A 15,743-nucleotide genomic window follows, 5' to 3' on the forward strand; every position below is an offset into this window, starting at 1 on the left:
GTCAAGGCAGGCTGTTTCAGACTTGAGTAGAGGCTCAACTAGCAACTAGTTTGCTACCCAACTAGCAAAGTAAGCATGGACAAGTCCAGCTTCCCCTAAGCCTCAAATTCTAAGTCAGAAAGTATCCAGTTTGTGCTGGGCACTCAGACCCCAGCCCTACTGAGATTCCTCCCGGGTGGGCACAACATCCCGAGGGCATCTTCACTTGTTAGATGCCAAACCGTCTGTAGGTAGGAGGGGCCTCTGTGGGTGCCAGCGAACGTTTCTGGGGTGGCTGACTGAAGGAGGGCCACTCAGAGGTCACAGAGAGAGGGATTCTCTCGATCCTTGCTGCTCGGTGTGGTCGGAGGACCAGCGGCATCAACGTCGCCTGGGAGCTTGTTTGGCCAGTAGAATCTCAGACCCCAGGCCAGACCAACTGAATCCGAATATGCATTTTAATTCCTAGGCACCTTGAAGTTTGAGAAGCACGGGTCCAGGTGATAGCAATGAGGCTAGCGGAAGGATCTGCCTCTCAGCCCCGCCCCTCCTCCCTTTGCTCTCCCCTTAAGCATAGCTCAGCTTTGGTCCTGCACAAAATTTCTGCAAACCCGGAGTGTGTGGGGAGGAGGCGTGCAGGAGCTGCCGGGCCGAGGAGGGCAGAGGCGAAGTGTGAGCGGATGGGCGAAAGGCGGCTTTCTCTAGCTCGGAGCTCCGCGACGTGGAGACACTCCCCCGACCCTCCCCCCGACCCCTCTCCACCCCCACACCCCGCAGCTGCTACTGCCTGCCTCCAGCCGGCTGCCACGAAAACCCGGAACAGCTGCGTGCGCTCCTGGAAAGTCCTCCTAGTGCTAAGCCGGGCAGCTGGGCATGCTCAGTAGCTGGGGGAGGCTTGCGTGGAGAGTAGAAAGCTTTGGCTTAGCCTCCCACCCCCTCCCGCTGGCCCCCGCCCCCCTTGCCGCTACCCTGCCAGTAGTAGTTGCCCGGCGTGCGCCCGGGGAGACCCGGAACATGGCGCTCCGAGCGTTGTAGAAGCCGAGGAGGAGAAGAGGATGAGGCACCGCCGCCGCGCTGACAGCCAGCAACCAGGTAGGCAGGCGCGCCTGGCGGGGCTGCCTGGGTGGATACGGGCGCGGGGACGGGCGCTTGCGGGGATGCGCACGGCTGGGACCCGGGCATCTTGGTTTGCCGGGAGAGGATGAGAAGCGGACGTCTGTGACAGCGCGCAATTGTGCATCTCCTAGAAGATGCCAAAGGCTGGGGACCGGCTGGCTGGAGGAAAAGGATCCGGGGACGCCCCCCCCAGCCCCCCACACCCATGCGCTGCCATCCAGCCTGGGCTCTCTATGGGTCAAATAAAGGGTAGTTCTTTTCTGCTGGGCAGGAGGGCGTGGGGGAGAATCTCGGATACCAGTCCTGGGAGTGCACTGGTCCCCCGGACCGCTGGCAAGCCCAGCACCAGTTCTTTGTGTATACAGCCGCGCACGCCCGGGGGGTGCCAGGGTGCCTGCTTCCCCCGAGAAGTGTTGGACATATTGCCAGGGCAGGATCCCCATTTGGTTTTTGTCTCTTGGCAGGTGTAGACTGGAGGATGCAATAGCTGAGCCTTTATGGGGCTGTGTTTTCCTTTGTTACTTGCCTTGGTGTATGCGTGTGTGCGCGTGGTGGGTTGTAATGGAGAGAGAGAACTTCTGCTCGTGGGCACGGGTGTGGACAAAGCGTGGAAGAGAATCTAGGATCCAAACTCTTGTCAAAATTGCCTGCGATGTCGACCTCCTGGAGGGTAAACTTGAAAAGTCCAGAGATCATCAGTGCCCAGTTTGAAGGAGAAGCATGTTCGCCTTTCTAAAACCCATGTGTGTGTATCTGGAGCTTTAAACATGGGACGCGAGGCAATTCAACATTAGGTATCAATTAAGGGAATTTGAAGCATTGGGGTTTTCTATGCTGATCTTTTTTTTTTTAAGGCCAAATTAATTAAAAAAAAAAAAGTTGGCACAAAGCCAGAGGAAGGTGTCATCGTTAATAGTTAATGACAGTTTGGAAGGCAGAATACACTTTTGGGGAAATCAGGAAACCTGGCATTCCACAGGGTTCGACGAAGAAATAGCCATAGGGTCTTAGGTAACTCACAAAACCTCTCAGTGCATCCCTTTCCTTTCTGGGGTTAGGTAGATACTATGTTAACCTGAGTCCAGATGGACTAGACCACTCTTTAGAAGTCCCTCCTACACTAGAATTCTATGAAATTGACACCCCATAATAACAGCTCTGCACCTTACATTTGTATGTCTGTTTTATTCAGCCCAACAACTCACTGAGTTAGGGAGGAAAGGTAAATTTAGAATATGCTTTTATTTTTTGCTTTATAATTTAAGGGATGGACATCTGCGACATCTGAAGTTTAGAGACACTTCCCTCCGTACTTACAGTATTTATTTTTATAGGCTCCTTAGGTGGCAAGAATGAGTTAGTATCATCAAAATGAAATGGGAGATGCTAGAAGAAAATGCATTTAATTAAAGTAAAGCCATAAATGTCCAGTCTGATGATAATACCTTGACTTGGAATACATATGTGCAAAGCAGACGCACTGCTAATGGAAGCAGTAGAAGTTGATGGCAAATTCATTGATAGAATTGCTCTTATAATGACGTTTTTTGTGCTCCTCTGTGAATGGGTAGAGACTGACTGTACTAGGTCCCTGAACTTGTTGTTTTGCTAATAATATGAGTTTTAATTGCAGGCACTGAAAACAGTATGACTGTGCCTCCCCCCGCTCCTTCACTTTGCTAAAATGTTGCAGGTGTAAGAGGCAGGTGTTCTAGGCTGTCTAGTCACCTTGGTGATGAGACAGCTGAGTTCGAGCTCTGACGCTTTCATATTTAGCTTTGTGATCTTGGGCAAGTTATTTAACTTTCCCAAGCCTCAGTTTCCTCATCTGTAAGACAAGTCTAGAACTAGTAAGACTTAGCCTTAAGACTTAAATGGGTAGGTGTGTGGATTACTCATAATCTAAACCACAACCAATGGTGGTGATCGTTATAAGAGGAAGGGAAATGGAGGTTTGTTTAGCCCGTACTCTGTGCCGTGTATTAAGCTAGACAAGTTCAAACATGTGATCTCATGTAATCTTCCTAACTGTATTAGTTTCCTGGGGCTGCCATAACAAATTACCAAAAACTAGAGGGTTTAAAACGGCAGAAATTCTTTCTCTCACAGTTCTGGAGACTACAAGTTCATAAGCAAGGTTTAGGCAAGGCCATGCTCTCTCGGAAGCCTCAAGAGGAGGATCCTCTCTGGCTTCCCCCAGTTTCTGGCAGACACAGGTATTCCTTGATTTGTGACAGCATAACTCTAATTTCTGCCTCCATCTTCACATGGTGGAGTTCCCCCTTCTGTAAATAAGGACACCATTCGCATTGGATTCATATTGGATTTAGGGCTCCTCTAATTCGGTGTGACCTCATCTTAACTTGATTACATCTGCAAAGACCCTATTTCCTAATCAGGTCACATTTTTAGGTTCCGGTTAGGTATGAATTTGGGGGGGACACTATTCAGCCTGGTACACCCTATTATCTATATTTAATGACAATATTATTATTATTTTGTCAGCCTACCAGCAGGATGTAAAGGTAAAATAGCATGGGTTCAGAAAAGACTTTAAAGCTTATTTAATTCAGCTAACATATTTGAGGTTTTATATACCCAAACATGGTAGGGAAGAGCAGCATTCAAAGGTATCTCATTTATACAAATGTCACTTGTCTGGAAACCAAGTCAATCCAGGGTTTCAATCTTGTACAGGTAACACACCTGACATACCCTGTCCCAAATGGATTTGTTAATGTTTGCCTTCCTCCCTTTTTTCTACCCCACAAACGCAATGCAAACAAAGAGCAGAAAACCATATTAAACAACAAAAATAACAGCAGTAACAAAAACACCCCGATCTTAACACCTTCCTAATCTTTCTTATCCTGGTAAATGGCACCACTGTCCATGGAGTTGCCAGAAACTCAAGAATCACCTCTGATACCTCTATTCCCTTTGTACTCCATATCAAAAACTATCACAAATTCTTGCAAATTCTGTCTTCTACATATATCTCTAAAATCTTGATAGATTCTTCTTTCCATCCCCACTGCCACCACCATCAAACTTCAAGTTGTCTTCATGTCTCACTTGGTCCACTAGTATAACTTTCTAACAAGACTCCTGGTTCTCTGCTTGGCCCCTCCAATCCTTTATCCAGAACAGATAGAATCATGTCAGTCCCCTGCATAAGATGCATTCATGTACCTGGGACAGTTTCCAGAGACTCTTGGAGCCTTGGGGACTTGGCTGGCCTCATCTTGGGCATCTCTTCTTCTTACTCCTGTCATACTGACCTGTTTCTTGAACATCCCAAGCACTTCCCCCTATACTTTGCCAGTCCAAGCTCTACTCCCGCTTTGGGCCTCCTTGATCTCCTCTCCTCACCAACCCAAATCTATCATCACCTTTCTACTTTTCTTCCATAGCACTTACCTCAATTTGCAGTTTCCTATTTATTTCTTTGGCCATTCATTTAATGTCTAAGCTCTGTGATGGCCTTTTGTTTTGTGTCTTTCATGTAGAAGATGCTTAATAAATGGTGAATGAGTGAAGGAATGAATACTCCTCCTCACAGCATTTTTCTGTGCCAATTTAAAGATATGATTTTTTAGAAACTTTTTCTTTACTACTTATATAAAAAGAGCAATTTAGAAACTCATTCTGACTTTTTCTTGGCTTTAACAAATGCATCTTCGAAGAATTGATTTTAAGTGGGAAGTTAAGAATTGAGTCAAAATATTTTCTGGCAACTGAGGCTTTTGTAAAAATGTCAGTCAACAGAGTTTCCCAAATATTTGTTGGACATTTACATTTTCCATGCTAGGCCCTAGGAAGACAGTGGTGAACCAGACTTTTAGCCTTCTAGAGATTAATAGTAACAATAAATAATCCTGATGTGTAATTATAATAATTAATAATATTATATATTGAGCTTTTGTTATATGCCAGGTTCTCTTTCATCCCTATTCCTACTCATTACTACAGATGGCTCTCCAGTCTTTCCCAGTAATACAGAACCCAAATTAGATGCACAACAAATATTTGATGAATTAATAATTAAATACTATTATCCTGATCTTTCAAAATAGGAAACTTATGCTTCTCTGGGGAAAAAAGAATCTGCTCATATATAGAAGTGCATGCAGTTGCTTTCTGAATATATCTAGGTGGACTCTGTTCTACTTTAAAAATTATCCTGCCTATTGTCTCTGGGGTTAAAAATAAGAGACAGATTGCTCTTTATGTGAAAACAGGTTCCTGGTGTGTTTCTTTGTCTTCCACAGTTGTCAAAATTCTTAATCACCAGCTGAATTGTTTTATCTGTCCTGTTTAATCCAAGTGAGAATTGACTTAATCTCTCTCATTTAGAGCCCTTTTTGGTAGTTTTGAATAGCAAGACTGAGTACCTGAGGGAAATGAAGGTGGTTCAACATGGGAACACAGGTTACATTTTGTATTTCTAGGGTGGCCTCAATTTCATGTCATTTTAGTAGTTGCATAATAGGTGATTTGTAAAAATAAATAAAAGTATCATTTAATGAATATGCTTATGTATTACTTTTTACCTAAGCAAGGAAGAAATCAGACACTGTATCTTGATTTTGTTTAAAAGCAATGGATATACAGTTGAGTCAATTAAAACCTAAAGAAACTAATAAGAGAGGTCAGTAAAGTGGTTGGTTATAAAATACATGTTCAGAAATCAAGGATTACCTCCAATGCCAGTATTTACCAACTAAAAAATACAGTAGAAAATGACTCTGTTCATGAATCCACAAAAATATATATTATCTAAGAAGAATAGGAAATGTACATAAAATATCAATACTTGGAAAAAAAATCTAAGGACTCACGTAGGAAAGCTATAAAATTTTACTCAGACACATAAAATAAGAAACAAACAAATGAAAACATGCCTTATTCTTGGATAGAAAGATAGATATTATGATATGGTTATTTTTCCAGCATAATTGTATAGTTTTATTGCATTGGGATTCGGGAAAATTTGTCAAAATGATTCTAACATTCATCTGGAAGAATAATTGTATGACATTAGTCAAGAAAATTTTGCAAAAGAATATATATGGAGGTTGGGGTGGGTTGCCCTTCCAGAAATAAAAATAAATCTGATCATTGAACTACAATCATTATAGCAGAATAGTACTGGTGTAAAAATCAATAGATAGCTCAATGGAATAGAATAGTCTAGAAATAGACTCAGGTAGTTTTTGGAAACAGAACTGTGATGGAGAAAGCATTTTGAAACAGGAATATTTGACCAAAGAGTCAAGGAAATTGGCTAATTATGTAGAAAACATTCAACTAAGAACCTCTGTTTACATGACTCACTAGACTAGCTTTCCAAATTGGAAGGTTTATCTGCCAGGTGAGAAAGCCAGAAGAAAATATGTATTAATTTTAGGGCAGTAATTTTTTAATATAAAATTAATGGAACGAATCAAAGCAAAAGATAGATTTGAATATATTTTAAACTTTTGCATGCAAAAAAATACAGTTTAAAGCAAAAAGTAATCATGGAAAAGAATATTTTCTGTCTCTGAGCGTGACAGAACAGTTAATATAATAATCACAGTGAAGAACTCTTAGATATCAGTAAGTAGAAAATAGAATTGCCCAAATATCTGAATAATTAAAAAGAAAGAAAAATGCTAATATACATATTTAATAAATATCCTTACAATTAATCACAGAAATGGAAATTAAAACAAAAATGCGATGCCATGTTTCATGGATTAAACCAGCAAAATGTATATACGTATATATAAATAAAAATAAATAAAATACTTAGTACTGGCAAGGACACAGTGAGAAGGACATTCACATTACTACTGGTGGAAGAATTACATGATACAACCTTTTTGGAGAACAATTTAAAAATATATGTCAAAAGCTTTTAAAAGTTCAGATTATTTGACACACTGTTTCTCTGGCTTCTTCTTTTAGTTTTTGCTAAGGAAGTAGATGCAGACAAAAACTTACATGGAGAATTGTTTGTTATAATATTCTAAAATAATAAAAAAATTGAAAACAATCTATATAAAAATTGGGGGTGGGGACTTCCCTAGTGGCGCAGTGGTTAAGAATCCGCATGCCAATGCAGGGGACACGGGTTCGAGCCCTGGTCCAGGAAGATTCCCACATGATGCAGAGCAACTAAGCCCGTGCACCACAACTACTGAGCCTGTGCTCTAGAGCCTGCGAGCCACAACTCCTGAGCCCATATGCCACAACTACTGAAGCCCGCGCACCTAGAGCCTGTGCTCCACAGCAAGAGAAGCCACCGTAATGAGAAGCCCACACACCATAATGAAGAGTAGCCCCCACTCGCTGCAACTAGAGAAAGCCCGTGCACAGCAACAAAGACCCAATGCAGCCAAAAATAAATAAATAAATAAAATTTATTAAAAAAAAAAGTGGGGGTGGGTTAAAGGTATTTTAAAGTCCCCCAAGTGATAGACTATGACACATATTAAAAGTGATCATTTCAAAGATTATGTAATAACAAGGAACAACCTTCACAACAATTTTAACTGGAATTAACCAAATGCAGTACTGCATTACAATGATATGTGTTTCAGAAATATCACAGATAGGCATATAAAATTTGGAAAAAGGACTTCCCTGGTGGTACAGTGGTTGAGAGTCCGCCTGCCGATGCAGGGGACACGGGTTCATGCCCCGGTCTGGGAAGATCCCACATGCTGCAGAGCGGCTGGGCCCGTAAGCCATGGCCGCTGAGCCTGTACGTCCGGAGCCTGTGCTCCGCAACGGGAGAGGCCACAACAGTGAGAGGCCCGCGTATCACAAAAAAAAAAAAAAAAAAAAAAAAAAAAAAACTGGAAAAAAAACCAAAGTTAGGCATTGTCTGGGCAGTAGAAATATGGATGGCTTATATTTTTTATACCTTTCTGAATTTTTCAAAATTTAGTCAATGATAACATATTGTGAGTTAGAAAAAAACACTGTTTTACAAATATGGCAACGATACACATTTAGGTTATAAGGATTCATTTATGTGACATCCATTGATTATGTCTTATGTCAGGGGCTCTGCCAAGTGTGTCAGCAATGACTCTTAGTTTGCATGCAAGTGAAAGAAACTCTGTAACTGGAGCAAAAAGAAGTTACTAGAAGGCTATCAGATAGCTAAAAGAATTGCCAGGAATGGGGGTGTCTCCAAAAACCACCACCACCAGCAGCAAAAAACAGGCTTGGAAGCAAATCAGAGCCTAGCCAGCTCTAGAGTCTAGATATCATGGACTAGAGAAACAGGCTCCAAACAAAACAGTTTGCCCAGGCTAGGCCCCAGCCCACCGTTTTTTGTACTTGGAGCTTCCCCCTGCCCCATCCCCCAGTTCACCTGGCATCAGGGAGAGGAAGGCACCTTGACTTGCAGTCCCATGACCCTTTTTCCAATGAGAGAATCAAAAAAGACGGTATGGGTGCTAAACAACCAAACCCAAGCCAGACCAAACAAAAAGAATAAAAATGTTCATTAGCCCAGGGCTTGGGGACCAACAGGGTTGAATAGCAGGCATCCCCACCTCCCCGCCTCAGAGGGAACATCTGCTGAAAGGTAGAATCACAAAGAACACAAGGTTTGTGGTACAGTGTGCATGATGGTGCCCCACACAGGAGATGCTATTTTCTTCTGGAGTTAGCAGGACATGTCCTGAGGAAGCTGGCTTTTCAGACTTGATCTTCATGTATGGGCAGGATTTTGGAAGGGAAGACACCATTCTCAGGTGAGACCAGAGCCAGTGAAAGGATGACCCGAAAGAAACAGTTTAGGGGAAGCAAGAGATATAGTTTGGAAATGGATGGGGCCCCAGCACAAGTCCAGGCTTCTTTTTATTCTGAATTATACTACACTGAGCAAGTCCTATAGTCATGTTTGGGTTTAGTCCACTGTGAATACTGGGCTCTGGGCTCAAGTAACTTTTGACTTGTAATATTAAAAAATCACCCATAGATCAGTCTCATCATAAATAGGAAATGTCTGTGGTTGTTCAGGTTATTCTCACGTTTACATTGCTTTTATAACTGTTTATAAACTTTTCCCTTAGGAAAGAAGACTTGCAAATGGAAAGCAAAGAAAAAGGTAATTATTCGTTAATTGCACTAAAAACAGGACAGAGGAAATCTTAAATTACCAAGAGGGGCCCCTGGATACTGCCTAGTAAAGAGCTCACCTGATGTGTTCTTCAGCCTCTGGGTACCTTTCCAGCCAAGCCCTCCTGCACCACTCAGAGCCCATGTGCTACCTTGGCCCCCACTGTGCCCTGCTTTGCATAGCTGGGACCTTGGACTTTCCCTCTCATGAGGCTCCGGGGCCCCAGGTGGGTCAAGGAAAGACTGTTTATTAGTGGGAGGTGTGGATGGAGCTCGTGGTCCACACCCAGGACCTCAAGTCCAGGGCAGAAAGAGCAAGGCGGCAGGGTGGGAGACTGGATCCACTTACTTAGCCACATCCTGGGATTCCAGTCTTCTAAGTTTTTAATTTTTTTAATTTTATTTATTTTTTTATACAGCAGGTTCTTATTAGTTATCTATTTTATACATATTAGTGTATATATGTCAATCCCAATCTCCCAGTTCATCACACTTCAGTCTTCTAAGTTTAAACCTGGCTTCTAGGTTGTTTTGGAGACATATTTATCAGGCTAGGCGGATAGAACCTATTTAACAATTTTTAGCTTGATTTATCATATTTAAATATTTAGATATATAGCCATTGAGAGTCCATTGGTGCTGTTGCCCTCTCAAATGTTAGGACTGGGCCTGCTTGGGTAACTGTTTTAAAAAGGTCACACTCAGTTATGCACTCACGTACACAGACACACACAAAATTTGCTACTCATGCAGCAGCAATGTAGATTATAAGAAAAGTAGCTTGCACTCCTGTGATTATAGCTAACATGTTGAGCAAGATGTGTTAAGCCCTCATCCAAGTATTTTACCTGTGTATCTTTTAAGATTTTTTTTTTTGATGTGGGCAATTTTTAAAGTCTTTATTGAATTTGTTACAATATTGCTTCTGTTTTTTTTTAATGTTTTTGTTTTTTGGGGGTTTTTTGGCCATGAGGCACATGGGATCTTAGCTCCCTGACCAGAGATCACACCCGTACCCCCTGCACTGAAAGGCGAAGTCTTAACCACTGGACCGTCAGGGAAGTCCCTACCTGTGTATCTTAATTAATCATCATAAGAGCTCTATAAAGTAGGTTACTCAAGGCAAAACGTCATGCAGAGGAGTCAAACCCTGCCTCATCTGAATCCAGTGTCCTTATAGACTGTTGCATATGGCAACTCAGTAGTTAAGAAGTTTTGTTTGGAGTCCTTGAACCTTCAATAATTTAAGAATCGCTGGATTAATCAACCCTCTTTGACTCTCAAATCCTCTGATTTTGCATTTCGGTTCATGTAAATTTCCCCAGGAAAAGAAAAGGGAAAGGCATTCACTGCCTTGATGTGTTCAGTATTATGATTAACCGTATGATCAAAACCAGAAATCAATCTTTGGTTGCGTGTATAAAAAGCAAATTTAATTTACGTTTTAAAATAGATGTCAGTTATGGGATTCCCTCTTAACAGTTTTCAAGGAAATTGCCATTTGTGTCATTGGTGATGAAGGTAAATTTTCAGTGAAGAGTCCCTTTGTCTTTCCTATAAAGCACAGTTCATATCCCTAAACCTCCATTATATCACTGTCCCACTGAATCAAGATGACTTTATCCCAACATTTTTGCTTCCATCACTCTTTTAATAAATTACAGATGGAGGGAGGATGGGGGAGAGCTCCGTCACTCACACCTTCAATCGCAAATAGATCTGTGATAGAGTCAGCAGTTGTTAGCTTCACTTCTCAATTCAAATTCACATTCAAGCTTGACATGCTATTTAAGAAACTCTTTAGCTGTTTTCTAGATGGAACATGATACCTTTGCTTTTAAGGATGGTCATTTGTGTCATGCAAATGTATTTCCCAGCTAATTGTTCTTTACTGTCAACTGAATTGCCCCCTTAACAAATTTAGCCCCACTGCAGTTTACTGACCCAGGAAGAGAGCTTCTTGGAAGGAAAGAGTAGAAAACTTATACTTCATTTGTTTCAAAGAAAGCTTCTTCCTCCAAAGTAGGAGCAGTTGCTACCTGGGTATAATTTAACCTCTAAAAATGTAAACACTGATGGAGGAGGGGAGTTAAAGGGAAGAAAATCTTACAGAAACTGAATGTAGGGCTTTCTTCCTGTGTGGTTTTTAGGACAACGTTCTTTTTCTCTAGATTTTAGAGATATGGAAACAAAAAGATTTTTCCAGTAATATTTGAAGAACAATTATTTATAACTTGAGTTAAAGTAGTTTGTTTTACCCTTTATGAGAGTTTTGAAGATAACAGCTACCTCCAAATTGTGTCCTGTCTTACTGCTCCAAGCTGGCTCTATTCTCCCTTCTCCTCACACCCAAGGAGTCCCTAAATCTCATCAACTTAATTTTCTTGAACGTGCCCTTCTCTGGCCCCACTGTCACTCCCCATATCATCTCTCAGTTAGACATGGTGTCAGCTTCTGATCTGGTCTTTGTCTTCATTCCCACCCCAAAATGAACATCTTATCATCTGATGATCAGCTTCTCATTGAAAATTTCCTACCAGCTACCCCCCTCCCCTTCCAAATTCTTCCACATGGTTCTGGGAAACCTCTCATAGCACTCATTAGAATGTTTTTGCAGATGTTTTCTAACTTTATTCCTTTCTTGTACTAGACTGAGAACTCCAAAGAAGATACCTTGTTTCTTTGACTTTGTGTCCCTAGCACCTAGCTTTATGCATACATACATAGGTCAGGTCTTTTTGAGTTTGTGGATGGATGGATGTTACCTAGGCTAAAAAATGAATCCAAATGCAAAACAGTAATTCCATGATTTAAAATTCTGGAATGGAACCTAGCAATGATTTGATCTAATACATTTCCTTAAAAAAAAAAAAAGAAAAGAAAAAGAAAAAGTTGTATGCTAGTAATTGTTTTCTACTTTCTGTAAAAGAAAGACACATGGAAGGAAAGATTAATGCTCTCTGTTTCTGGATAGAGACAAATTCTAATATTGGTTATGGATATAAAGTAGACATTCCGAATAAAGTAATGAAGCAAACCATAAGCTAGGAGCCAGCTTTCCAACAATAGTGTAAATAAACTGAGCTTCTTGAAAAACATTGAGAATAATTACCTGATTACTAGATGCAACTTACACTATTGTTCCATTCTCTCAAACCTGGTATAGATATTCTCGGTTGGTGATGTGACCCCTGCTTGAACATCAATTGATTTTTATTCTGAAACCTGGGGTTTCATTCAGTTATGCCCTAGTCTTTGGTACTTGTTTCCATAGTGACAGATGCGCTATGAAGTGAGAAAAACCAGGAAGGCTTGGGATGGAAATTAATCAAAGCCAGTGGTCCAAGCAAGGGGTTCCTTAAAGTGGGATCCAGGGTCTCTTCAGGCTTCTGGTCAAATGTATTTGTGACAGGATTCCCAGAGATAGAAGATTCTAGGGTGATAACTGCAAGGATTTTAAAGGCAGCATATAGATAGTCTCTATGATAGCAGTTTGTGTTTACTTTTGCTTGGGTTCCTGCCGTAGTACCTACGTTGGCATATTAGCAGTCTACACTGGTTGAAGGAAACACTTACCGCCAAGAGCCCACTAACAACTAGGAATTAGGGAACAGCAACTGGAGACTTTTACTATCTGTGAAATATAGTTGAGCTGTCCTTTAAAAACTGGAAGGTATAGGAGAGCACTGTGAATTCTATTAGGTACTAAACATTTGACAATGCCAATTTAGAGCAGAGTTTCTAGTCTTGTGGCCTAGACGTGTTATGTTAGGCACACATAGTGTGAAATTGCTCTGAAAAATCCAGATTTCTGGCTTCTCTTACAACAAAATCATACACAAATACAAAATTTGGCAACACTGACCATGTTTGGAGTCTTCACTTTGCCACAGTCCCTGCCACTCCCTACTGTGTATTATCAGGCCATTTTACTTGTTTGTGTTACCCTTTTGGTCCTTGAAGCCTTTTGAATTTGTACTCTTTGGATTAGAGGAGAGGATTGCTCTATGTTTTGGGATCATTTTAGCCTTATATATTGTTCCTTCTTCATCCCATTTCCTGAAAATATGAGCCAATTTTTTAAACTATAAGGTGAATGACATTTTAGAAAGATGCATTTGGGAATTACCTGGTGGTCCAGTGGTTAGGACTCTGCGTTCTCAATGCCTAGAGCCCAGCTTCGATCCCTGGTCAGGCAACTAAGATCCCACAAGCCGCGGTGCGGCCAAAAAAAAAAATCTATCTATATAGAAACACGCATTTAAAAAATTTCATCCTAGAAAAGGAGTCTAGAGTTAAGCCTCCTGTGCTGGTATGAAATTTATTCAAGAGGATAGAATTTGGGGGTATTTGATGGGAATATTTGTATAGGTAAATAGGCTTCAACAACTAACTTTTTCAATGTTTTATCAACACTGGATGACTGTAAAAAAAAAAAAATCCTGTTTCGTTTGAATTAAACCAAAATGGAAAAAGAAATCATATGGTCTTGAGCTTGCACTGGAGCTGGGATTATCAAAACTCAAAGGGATGCTATCATATTTCATAGGATATTATCATCTGGAGAATCTAAAACATTCAGAATGCAAATATACCCACAGAAGTAAAGTAGAACCTTATAAATGATATGCATTCTATAGAATGGCTGGAAAAATCTCAATATCAATATTGGAATCACCTCGGGCAACTGAGAATAATGATATCCCTATACCTTACTAAAAAGTAATGAAAAACAAACGAGATAGAAAATTCCAGAGTTGTTCCTAGAGTTCTTATTTGCTTGAGCTAGAAGAGTGAGAGAAGACTTTAGAAAGTGGTTCCCCCTCCATTTTTTTTCCCCCAGACCTCAATTTTATTTTAAGCACAGAGCACAGACATTGCCTCTCATTTAGGGCAGTTTTCTACATAGACCAGGGTATGCAATGACTGTAGATGTCACTATAAAACAGAAAACCTTAGGCCTAAGTTAATCACTTAACTGGTAGGATTAAAATGAAAAATAATTGGATCTCTCTATTAGGATGGTGTCTGCTTGCTTCTGCTTTGTCTTTTGTCAGGCTAGATAAAAAATAGGAAACAAATATTACAGTGACCATCCCCAGCTAGTTATTCATCCATTCAACAGACATTCATTGTGCACTAGTGTGTTTATTTGGGGTGGCCCTTAAGTACGTGGGGGCACATCAGTGAACAGAGATGAAAGTTCCTCCTGTGCAGGGAGAGACGGACAGTAAATAATAAACATCATAAGTATATGCATAGAATGTCAGAAGGGGATCTGTGCTTTGAAAAAAGTAGCTGATAAGGGGGATCAGAAGTGCTGAGATGCCGGCAGGAAGGGGTGCAGTTTTAAATAGGTGGAGTTGGGATAGACCACATTGAGAAGGTGACATTTGAAGGAGGGGAGGGAAGTACGTGTGTAAACTACCCTGTGATTCATCAGGAAGAGCATCACTGGCAGAGGGAGCCCCAGGCAAGGGCTCCCAGCTGGGATGCCTGGCTGGTTGAGAAAGTGCAGGGAGGGCAGTGTGGTTGGGACAGAGTGAATGAGGGCGGGAACAGAAGGAGATGAGGTCAGGGAGGTGAGGAGTCAGAGCCAGTAGGGCCTTAGAGGCAGAAGTAGACACCTTGGGCTTTTCTCTGACAATGATGGGAACCACTGAGATATCTCAGCAGAGGTCAGGATCTGACATAGTTTATAGGAGTCACTTTAGCCTCTCTTGAGAGGGGTAAAGCATGAAAACGGAGAGATGCTGTGGTAAATTCAGGTAAGAAATGATGATGAGTTGACCAGGCTTGTTGCAGTGAAAATGGTGAGGAGTGACCCAGTTCTTACATATCTTGAAGGCGGTGTTTCCTCAGGATTGGGTATGAGTTAGGAGACAAAGAGAGGTGTCAAGGATGATGCCAAGGGTTTTGGCCTGAACAACTCTAAGAATGGAATTATCTTCAGTTAAGAAAGGGAAGACTGGGAGAAGTATGCTTCTGGGGGAGAAATCAGTTTAGTTTTGGACATGAGACATCCACTGGGATGGTGAAGTGAGTATCTGTGTACTGGCAGTTGGAAGTCATAGGCATATGGACTAAAAGCGCTCGCTGTATCCATACCTGTTGTCCCCTTAGCCTGTTCCTGCAAAACTTCAGAGATCTTTCAGAAGTTGTGGTCAAAGACCCTATCCTTTGCTAGCCAAATGAGAGTGTATCGATTGGACCATCAATTGGTGTAGACAAGGATAGCACATGTACGATGGGTAAAAGGGCATGGAGCCAGAGTAAGTTGCACTCAACGTCATTTCCAAACGGATGAGATAATATAACTATAGGTGCTGAATTGGAGGCTTAGATAATTAAGCATGCAGCTGATAAATGCATCTAATGTTGAAAAACATTAGACAGAAGTACAGAAGTAAGGCTACAATTGACCTTGTGATGAAGCAGAAAGGATAAAATATTCCCCAGGAGTAAATCATTTACCCATGTAATGCAATTGCATTCTTTTAGGGCACTGGTGAACCAGTTGGTTAAGT

At 41.4% G+C, this 15,743-nt stretch overlaps 1 protein-coding gene across 1 annotated transcript in view; it reads left to right on the forward strand.

Moving 5' to 3' along the window:
- The first annotated feature begins 588 nt into the window (after positions 1–588).
- Positions 589–15,743, forward strand: part of PAK5 (p21 (RAC1) activated kinase 5) — a 314,862-nt gene continuing 299,707 nt past the window's right edge. The window contains exon 1 of the mRNA XM_030872576.2: positions 589–1,071. The gene's annotated coding sequence lies outside the window, so the exon portion shown is untranslated. The remainder of the gene's footprint in view (positions 1,072–15,743) is intronic.

This window comes from Globicephala melas, chromosome 15 (assembly GCF_963455315.2).
Source record: "Globicephala melas chromosome 15, mGloMel1.2, whole genome shotgun sequence".
In the NCBI taxonomy this organism is placed as follows: domain Eukaryota; kingdom Metazoa; phylum Chordata; class Mammalia; order Artiodactyla; family Delphinidae; genus Globicephala; species Globicephala melas.